A 17,370-nucleotide genomic window follows, 5' to 3' on the forward strand; every position below is an offset into this window, starting at 1 on the left:
CGAGACGAAGCAACAGAAGCGATGTTGGGGGAGATAATCGCACAAGGAAGTGATGTCGTTGCGTCGTTTCTCAGAGACACCAATGGTCTGGAAGGACCGGGTGAAGAAGAGGGCTATGTTCATGATAATCTGGAAGGATCGGGTGAAGAAGATGGCGTTCATGACGGCTCTGTTGACCGAACCGAGTCCGGCCAGGTATATATATATTAGTTAAGCTCGTGGTGACTAGTTAATTTATGCATTCATTGTTTTCATAGGCACACATATTAATTAACTCTCGTATTTCTTGTTTTTTCTCTAGCCCTCCGGATCGACCTCAACTTCGGTAAAGAAACGAGGCCCGAAGAAAAAGTTGCGCTCGGATGAAAGGTTTGAGATCACAGCAATCGCGCGCGATGGCAAGCCGGTTGAACCCATCCGGATAAGGGATGCATTTCGTGCTCAGTGCGGGTTTCTTGTTAGGGACAAGATCCCGATCAGTATCCAGCAATGGTTAAAGCCAAAGAAGGAAGACCCTGAGGTGCCGACGTATTATGTCTCCGATATGCAGAAAGAAGATCTTTGGACAACGCTTAAGGGAAATTTCACCCTACCGCCAGAGGAGGATCCGGAGAAGCCAGTTATAGAGGAATTGATCAAGTCTCATGCTCTTAAGAAGATGGCAGAACTATTCAGGAGGTGGAAGAATGAGCTGAAAACGTTTGTCGACAAAGAAGAGACACCAGAATTCACCGGCCGGTTTGAGAAGATCAGAGATCAATGGCCCGCATTTGTGGCCCACAAGACATCGGAAAAGACTAAGAAGATGTCAGCGACAAACAAGAAAAATGTTGCGAAGAAGAAGCATCACCATCGCACAGGGTCAGGTGGTTACCTCAAAGCCCGACCTTTGTGGGACAAGGCTGAGAATGACCTGATTGCTAAAGGGGTCGAATCAGAGACATTGAGATGGCCAGACCATAGCTGGACTTGGTTCTTCAGGGTTGGCCGAACCTTGTACCCTGTACCAGGGGAGTGCGTTTGGAGGGAAGAGCAACTGCGAATACCTGTCAGGAAGCTTCAACACTATATCGCCGCAGCACAACAAGGGGCGTTCATTCCGGACAGAGATAATGACGAGCTCACAATGGCCATCGGGAATCCTGAGCACCCTGGACGGACACGAGGCACGCCAGGCTCCCTTCTGTGGAAGGCTGGGTTTCTGGACGCAGGGGGTTACAAAACCCAGGAGAGGAGGAAGAAAGCGGAGCATAGCCAACTGCAGGCGCTGCACGAAAGGGTACAAGGGCTAGAGGAACGAGAAGTAGATCGCAGCAAACGACCTACCGAAGCTTCCCCTGAAGCTACCCCGCCATCTCAGCGGAGAAGCAGCGTGGCTTCCACCGAGCAGACTCAGCAGTTGGAGCCTGTCTTCACGTGCTACCCCGTGGATGCTATCACAGAGTCTGAACATTGCCACCTTATGACGCGATGGATGACATTTAAAGTCAAGGCGGCTGTTGGCTCTGTTTTACCTAATGAACCTGGATCAACCTACCACGGCTAGCCGATTCCAGAAGGATATGCTAGGGTGATGGTGGATCAAATAACGGAAGGATTTGAGGAGCTTGAGCTTGACCACCCTACGGGTGAAGGGGAGATTCGGCTGGATTCTTCTCTGAAGACTCCATGCCTATGGCGGAAGGAGCTCATCCACCTTCTGAACTGGACGCCTCTGCCTCGTCCTCCTCCTCCGGCGAGTCAAGGCCCGCCTCCTCCTCCGCCTCCTCTGATGAGTGATCAGTGCACTCAGCCTCCTTCTCCGGCGCGTGACGGCACTTCGCCTCCTTCTTCGCCTGCGCCGGTGCGCCCGAGCAGCCAGCTGCCTCCTCCTTCTCTGCCTCATCAACAAGGGATGAAGAGACCCGCCGCCGCTCCGGCTCCTCCGGCGCGTAGTACTTCTCCTCCGCCTGGTAAGAAAGGAAAGACAGTCGCAGCCGCTCCGTCTGCTCCGACGTGTAGCAGTACAACCAGAGGCAGGCAATACAAATACGGTCCTTCTCTGAAGCCTCTAGAGAAGTTACCATACGAGAGGAGCCCGAAGGAAAACGAGAAGATCCTGGAAGCCGAAGTGAAGAACTTCTTTGAAGGGATGAAAGCAAAAAAACATCCACCTCCGGAGGAGAAGATAGATCCGGTAAAAGCAAAGCGTACTCTGGCTGCCGTGAAGAAACCACCAAAGTCTCCGACAAAAGGCAACTATGAGCGCATTATTACAAAGTCATTTATCGAAGCGCAGCGGTAGGGAAGTACTGTCAGTGATCAAAGGTTAGCAGAACGACGAGCTGGGAAAAAAGTTGCCCAGCTCGGCGAACAAGCGAACCAATCGTTCCCCCCGCTCAAGGTGTCTAGCGATATCGTCGCTAATCATCCGGGGATCTTGTTGCCCAGTACCAATCCTACTGATTACCTACCCGATGATGCACATTTTGATTTATTGGAGGTGGACGAACACAAATACGTGTACGGGAAGCCTCTCGTCAAAGATGAAAGATCTCTCACAACGATGATGCGAAGATTCCGTGATTGGTACATGAAAACTTGCAAAGAGTCTGGGGGGAGTAATATTTTGACACTGGAAGTTAGAAAGGAGCATGACCTCGTTGGACTTGAACTGTTGATGGTTCCGTTTGAGGAGTTCTTCACGTTTTTCAATCTAAAGGCCCTCGATAAATTAATGATCACTTGCTACTGCCTGTAAGTTGTACTACTTTTGTCATTAAGTCCCTATATATAGGTCAACTCTTTCATTGCATGTATTTTTAATTATCCTCACTATATTATATGCAGATTGAAGATCGTCGAATTGAAGAAAAGACAAATCGGTAATATTGGGTTCATTAACACAAATCTCGTAGATGCATTTATAATTAAATCTCATGCCAAAGATACCGAGGCCAACCTGCTACAATCGTTTGTACTGAATCAAAACAAAGCTATAATACTCTTCCCTTACGAATTCCAGTGAGTGTTACTGTCTTGTGCATATTCGGTTTCCCTTATTAGTCAAGGTTATAGTAATATAATTGATGAGTTATGCATGCGTGCGTAGCTTCCACTATATTCTCCTAGATATTAAGCTTGAGCAGGGACTAGTAACTGTCTTAGACTCGAGACGAAAAGATCCCAACGAGTATGCGGACATGACTGAAATTCTAGAGAAGTAAGTTAAATCGATCATTATCGCACCATATCGGCAACTTTGTTCATTTCCTGATATCAAGTAATTGTTTTCTTTGTCTGATAGGGTTTGGAAAAAATTCACCGCAAAAACTCCGGGACTGCCGAAGAAGCTGCAATTTAAACACCCGAAAGTAAGTACTATAGTAGCATGTTCCATGCATCTCCTAGTGATTCAAGCGCTAGTTTCATCAATACCATTTAGCATGCTTGCTAACTATCAGTTTGATTGACCTCTATTTCTTGTAAAGTGGTTGTGGCAGGAACCAGGGAATGATTACTGTGGATACTACATTTGCGAGTCCATCCGCCACGTGACCTGTGAGCGGGGCTACTCTGACAAACAATATGACGTGCGTAAATAATAATATTCACAATTTTATTTTATTACCATCATTTGTGGTCAGTTTCATTTATTCATATATATGTATTGACCCCCTTCTTCAAATTAGATATATCGGGTGCGGAATGAACTCCTACCAGCAGATCATATGCGAGGAATTCAAGAGGAATTGGCGGCATTCTTTCTTGACCACATGATCCCTAAAGACGGAGAATACCATGTGAACCGTAATCAGTTGAATTTTAATTAGGAGATTATATTGTAAGATATAATTATATTGTATATATGTAGCCAGTAGCGTCGGATAGGTATACGAGAACTTGTTGTTCAACCAATCTCTCAGAGAAGGAGAGGTCGTCGATATCACTTCTCTTTGTATGCATATGTTCATGACGATCTTTTGTTTCCTTCATTTGCTTACTAGCTAGCATGTCTAGTCCTCTCTATACGTATACTATGTAGCATCGACGAAGCACGGAGATAAGAGAGCACACTTCTCTCTATTCATTAGCTAGCTAAAACAATATATGAAACACCTAAATTAACCCCCCAAAACCCCCTAAACCCCCTCCCCCTTTAAAAAACCCAACACCTCAAATGCTGACGCGTGGATGCCTTTTGGTCCCGGTTGGTGTCACCAATTGGGACTAAAGGCCCCCTGCCTGGGCTCGCCGCACCGGCCACGTGGAGGCCCATCTGTCCCGGTTCGTGTAAGAACCGGGACTAAAGGCCAAGGGCATTAGTAACGACCTTTTAGTCCTGGTTCCGAAACCGGGACAAAAGGCCCTTACGAACCGGGACAAAAGGCCCTTTTTCTACTAGTGACACTCCATTCCACCTATAGGGCTATATCCATGGCACACGCTCATGTATTGCGTGATAGTTATAAAAAGTTTGATAAAGTAAGAGTGCGAAAACCATTACTTGGCCAATACCGGGGTTGTGCATGATTTACATTAGTTGTGTGAGGATGATGGAGCATAGCCAGACTATATGATTTTGTAGGGATAACTTTCATTGGCCTTGTTATTTTGAAAGTTCATGATTACCTTGCTAGTTTGCTTGAAGTATTATTGTTTTCATGTCAATAGCAAACTATTGTTTTGAATCTTACGGATCTGAACATTCATGTCACGTGAAATAAGTTGCAAAGGACAACTATGCTAGGTAGCATTCCACATCAAAAATTCATTCTTTATCACTTCCCTAATCGAGGACGAGCAGGAGTTAAGCTTGGGGATGCTCGATACGTCTCCAACGTATCTATAATTTTTGATGGTTTCATGCTATTATCTTGTCAAACTTTGGATGTTTTGCATGCCTTTTATATATTTTTTGGGACTAACTTATTAACTCAGTGCCAAGTGCCAATTCCTGTTTCTTTCCATGTTTTGACCCCTTTCAGAGGAGATTTTGAAACGGAGTCTAAACGGAATAAAATCCCCGAAAAGATTTTTTTTCCGTAATGGAAGAAGATCAGGAGACTTGAGAGCCAAGGCAGGGGGCCCCAGGGGCCCCACAAGCCCCCACCCTGCGGCCTAGGGGGGAGGGGAGGCCGCGACCCTCAAGCTTGTGGGCTCCCTAGACGCCCTTTGCCCTAGGTTTTGCGCCTCTATATCCCCAAAAATTCCACAAAAAATCAGGAGATAATCGAAAGTACTTTTCCGCTGCCGCAAGCTTCTGTCTCCGCAAGATCTCATCCGGGGCACGTTCTGGTGCCCTGTCGGAGGGGGGATTCAGATACAGAGGGCTTCTTCATCAACACCATGACCTCTCCGATGATGCGTGAGTAGTTCACCATAGACCTACGGGTCTATAGCTAGTAACTAGATGGCTTCTTCTCTCTCTTGGATCTCAAATACAAAGTTCTCCATGATCTTCATGGAGATCTATCCGATGTAATCTTCTTTTGCGGTGTGTTTGTCGAGATCCGATGAACTATGGATTTATGATCAGATTATCTATGAATCTTATTTGAGTTTCTTCTAATCTCTCTTATGCATGATTTTATATCCTTGTAATTCTCTTCGAGTTGTGGGTTTTGTCTGGCCAACTAGATCTATGATTCTTGCAATGGGAGAAGTGCTTGGTTTTGGGTCCATACCGTGCGGTGACCGCACCCAGTGACAGAAGGGGTAGCGAGGCACGCATCATGTTGTTGCCATCAAGGGTAAAAAGATGGGGTTTTCATCATTGGTTTGAGATTATCCCTATACATCATGTCATCTTGCTTAAGGCGTTACTCTGTTCGTCATGAACTCAATACACTAGATGCATGCTGGATAGCGGTCGATGTGTGGAGTAATAGTAGTAGATGCACAAAGTATCAGTCTACTTGTCTCGGACGTGATGCCTATATGTATGATCACTGCCTTAGATATCGTGATGACTTTGCGTGGTTCTATCAATTGGTCGATAGTAATTTGTTTACCCACCGTGATATTTGCTATTTTGAGAGAAGCCTCTAGTGAACACTATGGCCCCTGGGTCTACTCCACACCATATTTTCAGCCTTACACTTTTTTACTTTGTTGCACTTTTCGCCTTCAGATCTTACTTTGCTAACAATCTTGAAGGGATTGACAACCCCTTGTAAGCGTTGGGTGCAAGCTCTTTTGTGTTTGCGCAGGTACTCTGGACTTGACGAGATTCTCCTACTAGATTGATACCTTGGTTCTCAAACTGAGGGAAATACTTACTGCTCCTGTGCTGCATCACCCTTTCCTCTTCAAGGGAAAAACCAACGCAAGCTCAAGAGACGACATAAGGATCTCTGGCACCACTGCCGGGGAAGGACTTTTGTTGACGTAGTAGTGAGTTTTGGGTATTGTGGCACACATCGTGTTACTAGACGTGTCAAACCTGCAGCTGCACAGAGGTTATCAAACTCATCCTTAATATCTTCCGCCGCAAAGAATTCTGAACGTGGGTATGTCATGGCACGTGTCGTGTCCATCTCATGGAGCAACTCCGGTGGCACGATATCACCTTTGTAACTTGTCCTCACAGTAGAGGGTGAAGCTGCAACTCTATTTAGTCTATCGGTAGGCTCGGGTCTCTTCTTCCCAAGCGATCCTTTTTCTTTTCCAACCAAACTCATTTCTGAAATTTTTGGCATATCACAAAAATGAAGGTTTAAGTAAAATGAGTTGGAGCAAACAATTCTACTCACTTCCCCAAGGCATAAACTTGCGTCAAAACTTCATAAATAAATTTCTAAACATGCATGGAAACTCATATGAACAACACCAAGAACCCCTAAGTACTCACAAATAAGACTACTAATCAAGATTCTAATTGGAGGGGTGTAGGAGTCACATACCAAGGAGCAAATGCTCAAATTCTCGATGCAAATGATGGGCTGCAGAGAGAGATCGAAATTTGCCACCAAGAACAGCAAGGACTCGAGCTCCATGAGAAAAATCGGCATTTTTGGAGTGAGAGAGAGAGAAGGGAAGAAGAAATACCTGGAAAGGGGACTAGGTGGGCCCAGGCGCCCCTGTGGGCGCGGCCAGGGGCCAGACCGCGCCACCTGGCCGCGTGGACCAGGGGTGGCCCTTCCTGATCAGCCCCATGTGCCCCTGTGTCTCTTTTTTGATGGAAATTTTTATTATAATTTTTCTGGAATTTTTATGACAACTTCACTTTTGAAAAGAATTCGAAGTACCCAAAGCTGCAAAATTCCGGAAAGCTCGAAGCAATGGTTAAGCATATGAAGCTTAAAAAACATAAAGCTTTGGTACAATAAGGAGGATGAAATATAAAGGAAATGAAAATATGACAAGCTTCTCTTTTTACTCATATAAAACATGTTTGTTAGCAAGGTCGATCAAGTCTTTCTACCAAACATGTGATATATCGAGAAAAAGGTTCCACTTCTTATAAAGCAATCATGGTACCTTTATTTTAATGGATATTGGCCCCACCATAATGGTTTTGTATTTGTGGTGCACATGTAGAGGACAATCCCACTCTCCAACCTTCACGGTCTCAATATTCTCAATAGAATTAAGGCCATGCCCTTTATCAATTTTCTTCGGAAAATGTACTACGAGCTCCTTATCATTAACATTGAAAGTCACCTTTCCTTTATTGCAATCAATAATAGCATCTGCGGTGTTAAGAAAAGGTCTTCCAAGAATAATAGACATGCTCCCATCCTCGGGCATGTCAAGCACAACAAAGTCAGTAAGGATCAAGCAATTAGCAACTTCAAAAAGAACATCCTCACAAATACCAACCGGAACGGCTCTTGACTTATCAGCCATTTGAAGAGAGATATCTGTAGGGATTAGTTTATCTAGACAAAGCATTTTGTAAAGAGAGAAAGGCATAACACTCACTCCTGCACCAAGATCACATATAGCAGTTCTGACATAATTATTTTTTATAGAGCAAGGAATGGTGGGTATACCTGGATCACCAAGCTTCTCAAGAATCTTACCACTAAAAGAGTAATTATCAAGCATAGTAGATATTGCTTCATTAGGAACTTTTCTTTTATTAGTAACAATATATTTCATATACCTCGAGTACGGAGGCAACTTAATAGCATCAGTCAAAGGAATTTGAAGAAAAAGAGGTTTCATCCATTCACAAAATTTATTATAATGCTCCTCTTCTTTGGTTTTGAAAGACTTACTTGGGAAGGGGATTGATTTATGTACCCATGGTTCTCTTTCCTTCCCATGTATTCTTGCAACAAAGTCTTCTCTAGTATATCTCTTGCACTTGTCGTGTGCTTCTTCTTCTTGTACTTCAGGAGGATCATTCTTCTCATTATCTTTATCAGGTTCAGCACCATCTTCAGTTTCAGCATCGGAAATAGATATACTATTAGGATCAACAATATGTTCTTCATCAATTATGGGATCATTGGAGTTGTCATCTTCCTTGTGTTTATTCTTCTTCTTCGGGGAGCTGACAACGTCTTCTTCCTGCAATTGAGAATCTTGCTCGATCCTCTTTGGATGACCCTCCGGATAGAGGGGGTCCTGGTTGTGTGTACCACCTCGGGTCTTTATAGCATATGTATGTGTATCAACTTGTTTGGCATTGTTAGCAAGAAAATCTTTTTGCACATTAGAAATTTGTTCAAGCTGAGTTTGAACCATATGAAAATGCTTAACAAGACCTTTAACATCATTAACAGTTCTACTTAAAACATCAAGCAAACTTTTGATAGCAAGGGAATTATCATGCAATTGGCTTTGAACCCTCTCATTAAAGTGACTTTGCTTGACAATGAAATTATCAAGCTCATCTAAACAATGATCAGGGGGCTTACCATGAGGTATGTCATTTGCATTGAATTCTAAAAGAGAGTATACCTCTACCATAGGTGGGTGAGTGGTAGGCTCACATAATTTCTCAATAGGAGGTAGATTCTTCACATTTGCAGCTTTAATACCTCTCTCTTTAATAGACTTCTTGGTTTCTTGCATAACTTTGGGGCTCAAGAAAAGCATACCCCTCTTCTTTGGTGGTGGAGGTGGTTCAGGAACAGACCAATCATCATGATTCTTAGCTATCTTGCCCATTAGTTCTTCAGCATCGTCCGATGTTCTTTCCCTGAAAACACAACCACCACAACTATCCAAATAGGTTCTAGATTCATTGGTTAGACCATCATAAAATATATCAAGCAATTCATTCTTAGGGATTCCATGTATCGGTCTAGCCTTAAGTAAAGTGCAATACCTCCCCCAAGCTTTAGGGATGTGCTCCTCCTGCAACTGTTTAAAGTTATATATTCTTTGTAAAGCAACATGTTGCTTATGAGCAGGAAAATATTTAGCAACAAAAGATTGAGCTAGATCTTGATAACTCTTAATGGAACCACATGGTAGTGCATCATACCATGCTTTAGCATCTCCCTTCAAAGAGAAAGGAAGTAGCTTAGTAACATAATAATTTCTCTTCTTGTCTTCTGTAGTGAATAAGCCACCCCACTCAGTGAGTTTGGTAAGGTGTGCAATAGCATCGCCATTTTCTCTGCCATAAAAGGGGTCAGCTTCAACTGTGGATATAAGTGAAAGATCGACAGAGAAATCAAAATCAGCATCCTCAATGCAAATAGGAGATGAAGCAAATTTAGGACCAGGAGCAAATTTGTTCTTCATAGAATGTTTTTCAAGCAACTTCTTAGCAGCAGCAGGGTCAGAATCAACACACTCTGTAAGCTCCCTGCATAAATAATCATCAAGCTCAATATAATCATCATCAAGAATTCTTTCCTTGAGACCACTCAAGTCTGGGTAACCAAAGGATCTACCAATGGGGTAGCGTGTAACAGGAATTTCAATTCCAGACTGCTTTGCAGCCTTAGCAATCTGAGACTCAATACAATAACCAAGTAAACCAGTCTCATCAATAGTAGTAGAAGCATCATCAAAAGTATCAGACATAGTGACGGACTCAGTAGAAGCAGCATGTGGTGGTGGTGAAGCAAACTTACTCATAACGGAAGGTGAATCAAGCGTAGCACTAGTGCTAAGAACAATACCTTTTCTTGTAGTGGATGGTAAAATCGGAACCTTGGGGTCTCCTTTCTTATCCATAGCGGATAAATCACAGTAAGGAAAATAACTCCAAGTAGACTTGTAAATAAAGCTATGCACCTCGGAAACGACGCCAGAAAGTAGTCTTGATAACCCACAAGTGTAGGGGATTGCAACAGTCTTCGCAGGTAAGATAACCCAATTTATTGATTCGACACAAGGGGAGCCAAAGAATATTTATAAGCTTTAACAATTGAGTTATCAATTCAACCACACCTGAAAGATACTTGCTTGGCAATGAAAGATTAGTAGCAACGATGGTATGGAAGTGATGGTGGCAACAACAATAATGGTGGCAAAGCAACGGAAGTAAAACACCAAAAGCAAAGCAACTTGTAACCAACAGGATTAAAACATTGTAGGCTAGGAAGATGGATGGCCGGTCATGGATGAGAGATATCATTTATTTAACTTCGGGCAAGGCACATAGAAAAGTAATGATCATCTAGGCAAATATAAAACATTAGGCATGTATCACAAGGTAGTCGTGCGTGCTTGCAATAAGAACTTGCACAACATCTTTTGTCCTACCATATCACTACCAACGGGGCCAAAAGGAACTTGGAGATTAAGGTGCTCCTTTCAAAGAGCACCGGAACAAAGCATTAACAATCAATGGATCATGGAATCCTCAAATTATAGTCTACCCCCTTTGGTGTCCCAAGCTGTCACCATTGGGATCGCCGGCTCCGGACTATAATAGGTGCATACAACTCATAGATAGGATCTAGAACACAAATATATTCATGAAAACATAATGGGCTCAGATCTAAAATCATGGCACTCGGGCCCAAAGTGACAAGCATTAAGAGTAACAAGTAGTAGCAAAGACGATAAACACCATAGTAGATGATAGGCAACATGCCCCCAACAATCTGACGAACGATTACATGATCTAACTCATCCAATCCCTACCACCCCCTTCACATACAGCAGGGAATTACTCGCACATGAAAGGGGAAGCCATGGAAGGGTGATGAAGTGGCGATGGTGATGACGATGGCGACGATTTCCCCTCTCAGGAGGCCAAGGCAGCCTCCAGATTAGTTCTCTAGGAGAAGAACCGAGGGTGGCGGCGGCTCCCCGTTGAGAACTAGCAAAACAACTTCTGTTCTGGAATTTCTCAGTATCGGGTAAAAATAGGAGCCAAGGTAGGGCAACAGAGGAGGTGGGCCCCACCCAGGCGGCCTCCCTCTGGCCCATCTTCTGGTCAGGGGTTCCTCCCGGTGCGTGTATTTTCTCTATTTTTATTGGAATTTTCCGGGACACCTAAAAATCCATTTTCCTGCACACAATAAAACCATACAGGCAAATCTGCTGAAAACAGCGTCAGTCTGGGTTAGTTTCGTTCAAATCATGCAAGAACGAGGCCAAAACAATAGCAAAAGTGTTTGGAAAAGTCGATACGTTTGAGACGTATCAAGGGGTCGTGGATCCCCGACTACCCCAGAGAAAGGTCGGGTAGGCTTCAACTGGCCATAAGGCACGTGGAGCACCTCGAAAACCATGACAGAGATGATGTTGAGCCCGGCACCCCATCAATGAGGGTCCTTGCGACGGCGACCCTGCCGATGGTGGGGTGCACAACATGGGGAGAAAGCCAGAGGCCACAAAAGATCCTAGGGGGTCCTCTATGCCGAAGGTGATGCCGTGCAGTGCCCTAGCAGGCCCGGGGGAGGTCCCCGAGAGCCCCATATTCCGACACCCCTCGAGGGCCAAGCCTGCCCTATAGAAGGATGGCTTGGAGTGTCGATCGTCGGCCGGTGCCCGGGCTCCGCCCAGGATGCAGGTGACCTCGCGCCACCCCGGGGCACCATGGTGCCTCCATTGGCCAGGCGCGCGTCCTACCGATGCATGCTTGGGCCAATGCCCTGGGGAGCCGAGCTCCGTACCTCCCACATGCACCAGCAGGGGTCAAGACGACGGAGCAAGCACCCCAGCCCCTCTCGGAGTGGTGGACATCTTGGCGCATCGGTCCTGCTTGACGACATACCCTGTGCCTGCTAGGTGAGGATGGAAGAGACCGCTGTGCAGCGAGGCGTGGGCGCTTGCCTATCGGTAGGTGACGACCCAGGAATTCGGCGGTGCTGGTGCGTCAAGCGGGCGCCTGCTCGACACGCGGATGGTGTGTGGCTGCCATTGAGTCAGTGAAGCCCGAGTCGAAAACGGAGTCGTAGAACGGTCGTGCACTCATACCTAGCTCGCCAAATGTCGAAATCGGGGCTCTGCACACCCAAGAAAAGGTTTGAACTATGGGTAGTGCTCGCTCTCCCACCATGTTCTATCTCTCAACTTCATGGCGACTCTCCGATAGCACGAGCTCAAGGGAAGCGAACTAGAACACATGATAGTTTACCCAGGTTCGGGCCACATCACGGTGTAAAACACTACTCATGGTTGTTTTGGGAATTCTTGAGGTGGAAGACGAGTACAAAGATGGTTTCTTGCCCTGGCGAGGACGATGGGGATTCAATCCCTACTACGGAGGTTGGGCCTCCCTTTTATACTGGCCTTGGTCCTCTTCCCCCAAAACCATTAGCGGGAAGGATTGCCACAACAACCATTTTGAAGGGGTACAAGACTACAATCCACCCTGATAAAGATTGTCTTCGCCTGCAAAAAGCCTTCTTCGTAATGCGCTGGTGGGCTCGGGGGTGACCCCCGTCCTGTCGAGCCCCTAGCCTTAGTCCTCTTGCACCGATTAGGGAACCTTTGGGGGGTTTCTTTGGGAACCCATAGCTGGCCCGGCTCCCTTAGCACCAAAGGGGGAAGCCTCTCTATCTGTGCCCGTTGGCACTACCGAGGCGTCACCTTCGCAGCCTGCATCATCCGTACGGAGGTCTAGAGTCGTCGAGCCCTGCAAGGCCCTTGATAAATCCGCCCCGCGAGGGTCTCGGGGGGGGGGGGGGGGGGTAGTCTAGAGGCACGCCCCCGCGGTGAGCGCCCCTTTGTAGTCCTTGGCGATGATCTTCAGATGCTTCCCCAGCGAGGCTCGGAACCTCACGCCGGTCTTCCTCGCCCAGCTCGCCGACGGGGTGGGCTAGGCCGAAATGCTCGTGCCGCGCGTGGGGCCGCAGGCCGACGGGCCTGGGCAACCCGGTCTGAGGGACCTGACACATGGACCCGTATAGGTCTGTGGTGAACTACTCACGCATCATCATGAGGGCAACAAGGTTGATGAAGAGGCCCTCCGTGATCGAATCCCCCTCTGACAGGGTGCCGGAATAGAGCTCTAGATGACATCTCATCGAAATAGAGACTTGAGGCGGCATAAAAAGTGTTTCAGGATTACCTCTAGAGTTTTTGGGATATATGAGAATTTATAAGCCAGAGAACGGAATCAAGAGAGCCTCGAGGGGCCCACAAGCCATCAGGGCGTCCCCTCCCCCTCAGGTCGCGTTGTGTTGGCTTGTGGGGCCCTCGGGTGGCCCACGACCTTCTTCCGATACTCATTGGTCTTCTTTTGGTCTAAAAAAATCTACAAAAGGTTCTAGGTCAATTGGACTTCGTTTGGTATTGAAAACCTGAAAAGTGAAAAACATGTATAAAACAGCAACTAGCACTGGCTACTGGGTCAATAGGTTAGTGCTAAAAAATAATACAAATTGGTAAAAAAAATACCCAAAAAGTATCCTAGAATGATAATATCTCAACATGGAACAATAAAAAATTATAGATACATTGGAGATGTATCAATACCCCAAGGTGAGAGTAATTGGGATTCTTTCCGGTGATTGTCGTAGTTTGAGGAGTTCATATATTGACCATGTGTTAATGCTTTGTTCTAATTCCCTATTAAAAGTAGACCTTACTATCCCTTAGTTTCCAATAGGACCCTGCTGCCATGGGAGGGTAGGACAAAAGATGTCATGCAAGTTCCTATCGCAAGCACGTATGACTATATATGGAATACATGCCTACATTATATTGATGAACTCGAGCTTGTTCTGTGTTGCCCTAGTGTGTAACTGTTACATGATTGATTTCATCTAAATCATTATCCATCGCCGATCCACGTGCCTACGCTTTACATATGCCGAATCTTGCTAAGTTACCACTGTCGCGGTTACCGTCACACATGTTACTCAATTGATGTTATTGTTGTTACTGCTACTATTACCTTTTTTGTGCTACTAAGTCTTTGCTGCAAAGAGATATCCAAGGTGTGTATGAATTCACAACATAGTTGTCAAGGCCGATAAATATTATTTGGCTCCCCTTGTGTCGAACCAATAAAATAGGGTGAAATACTACCGTGAAGACTATCATGATCCCCTATACTTGTGGGTTATCAAGACCTTTTTTGGCGCAGTTGCCGGGGAGCATAGCTATATTAATTGTGTTAACTTGAGGATATCCAATTGCTACTATGAAGAATCTATGATATAATCAAACTAAAATCATCCCTCTCATACAAGAGGAGGTAAGGAACTAACATCTAGCTCTGCTTTTGATTCACCTATTGTTTTGAATCAGCTTGTTACACCACGACCTGTTGATTGTCCTAATATGTCACATGAAATTTATGATGCTACTTATGAAATTAATGATAATACTATTACTGAACATGCTGAAACTAAAACTATGCCACTGAATGAATTACTTGATGCTCATCTTGCTAAAGCTGGAGAACTTGACAATGCTGAAACTGATAAAGATTTTGAATCACCTCTTACACCTCGCTCTCGCAATAGATATGAATTTCCTGATTTACCTGAAGGTTATGTTATGGAAGGGGAAGTAGCTAAGTACTTTCTTGCTTGCGAAACTACAGAGGATTTGAAGAAACTACTATGCAAACTAAAAGAAAAATCCAAATATTGTCGAACATCTCATGAAGCTGAATGGTATTGCTGCTTTCTTTACTAACGATGAAAAGATACACTACTATTATATTCATAAGCTTTTTCCTTTCTCGCTAAAAGTTGAGTCCAAGGAATGGTTCCTAGTTGTATGCATAGTCCCCAGGATATGCTTTATTACTTTTCTGAAAAATAATTTCCACCTCATAAGAAACAAGTTGTGTTACCGGAAATATTTAACTTGGTGCAATTTGAAGATGAGAATCTCCCTCAAGCTTGGGGGAGGCTTCTCCGGTTACTTATAGCTTTGCCTAATCACCCCCTTAAGAAAAATGAAGTTCTTGATATCTTCTATAATGGACTAACCGATGCTTCTAGGGACTTCCTAGATAGTTGTGTTGGTTGTGTTTTCAGGGAAAGAACTATTGGACAAGATGAAGAATTATTGAGTAACATATTTCTAAATGCCGATGATTGGACACTTCCCGTACCACCTCAAGAACCTATTCAAAATAAGAGAGGTATTCTATTTTGCAACCCTAAAGCTATGCAAGAAGCAAAAAAGAGACATGAAAGAGAAAGGAATTAAAATTGAAGATGTCAAGAAATTACTGTCCGTCGAAGAAATACATGGACTTGATATCCCGACACAGGTAGTAGAGGTAAATTACCTCCGTTCTTTTAATGAAATTAATATACCTTTTACTAAGACTCCTGGTCAACGCATGTATGAATTTGATAATTACATTGTTAAGAAAAAGCACTTCAATAATTATGTCAAGGATCAATTAAGACGTAATGCCATGATGATAGACCACTTGAGTGACTTGATGTTTAGAATTCCTAATGATGTGAAAGGTCTAGGTAAACATGCTTCTATGGTTCACACCCAACTAGATCAAGTTGCTAAATCACAAAATGATTTGCTTGCTGAAATAAATAATAACATGAATGATTTTGTTGTTAGAGTAATGACTAGAGGAGGTAGAATGACTCAGGAACCTCTTTATCATGAGGGTCACCTTAAAATAATAGAACATGATACTCAAAGAATTAACGATGATACACCTAGTCCTTCTAAAAAGAAAAAGGAAAAGAAAAAGGAAAAGAAAAATGATAGGACTTTGCATGCTCCTAGTGAACCTCGTATTGAGAAACCTATTAGGAATCATAATGATATTTCTATTTCTGATGTTGAGACTGAAAGTGCGTTATATCGACTAGAGCGGGGGTGAGTAGGTGATTTTTACAAAATCGTCACTGAAGATTTACTCATTGAGGATTTATTTTGAAGTTATACTCGTTGAGGAAATTGCTAAGTGAAAAAATACAAGCAACAGAATAAGTACTCAAGTGCATGCAAAACATAGCAGCAACATATTCATCATGATGAAATGAAACACACAGAGCACAAGGAGCATGTAAACATGATAAGTAGGTGAAGAACAAGGTGAATGAAGAATTTGAGGTCAGGAAGTTGACAAAGTCTTTAGTCAAAGTCTTCAAATAGCAATGATCAATTTCAGCGACAAGTACATGAGGAAATGGAACCAGGAGCTCGATGAAGACACTCACTTGACGACCCAGTTCCAACTGTTGTGACAGTCGTACGTCTAGTTTTGAGCAGCTTGGTATTTCAACCCAATGACACATTGTCCCAAGACACAGAGTCATTACCTTATTCTCCTTGAGCTAAGATCACACAGACCTCGCCCAACACTCGTGGTAAGTCTTGAGGGAAGATTTCCAAATCCTCACAAACTCAGTCACCCGACAATCCCAATTTACTCCTAGATGCTCTAGACCATGATGCCTAACCGTCTCGATGATACACAGTCATCAAAGATAACAAGCGTCAGTTCCACACAAGAACAATCTCTTCAGTGATGCTTAATCACTTTGGTTTTTTTTGTTTTGGTTTGGGTTTTGTGTTTTTCCTCTCTGATGATTTTCTCTCAAAGTCTTCAAAGGACGGGTTGCTCTCAAATGAGAAGTGTCAAGTTCTTTCTCGGAGCAGCCAACCAGCTACTGATTGTAGGGGGTGGCTATTTATAGCGTGGGAGCAATCCCGACATGATATGGCATAAATTCCCCCTAATGATATGACCGTTATGTGGATAAGGTTTTGGGTCACCTCGCGCATAGCACAACAATGGTCGGAATTTTTGAACTATGAAAATCCTCATATCTACCATGTTCCTTACTTGTAGGAAATTATGACTAGTGAAATGCTAACTCCTTAGTCAGATAAATTTCCTCAGAGACCAGAAGAATTTCGTCTCTCTTAGTGAAGAAATTGACTGAACTGCAAGAGATTTGCAAAGGCTTCACTTGAAGGATTCGTTATGTGTACGCTTTGAGACGAGCATTACTTGGAAATTTTCCCTTAGTATTACCTCGATCCCCTTTAACAGTAAGGTGTTCCTATAACTCAACATAAAGGAAA

The sequence above is a fragment of the Hordeum vulgare genome, chromosome 6H (genome assembly GCF_904849725.1).
Source record: "Hordeum vulgare subsp. vulgare chromosome 6H, MorexV3_pseudomolecules_assembly, whole genome shotgun sequence".
NCBI classification, from domain to species: Eukaryota; Viridiplantae; Streptophyta; class Magnoliopsida; order Poales; family Poaceae; genus Hordeum; species Hordeum vulgare.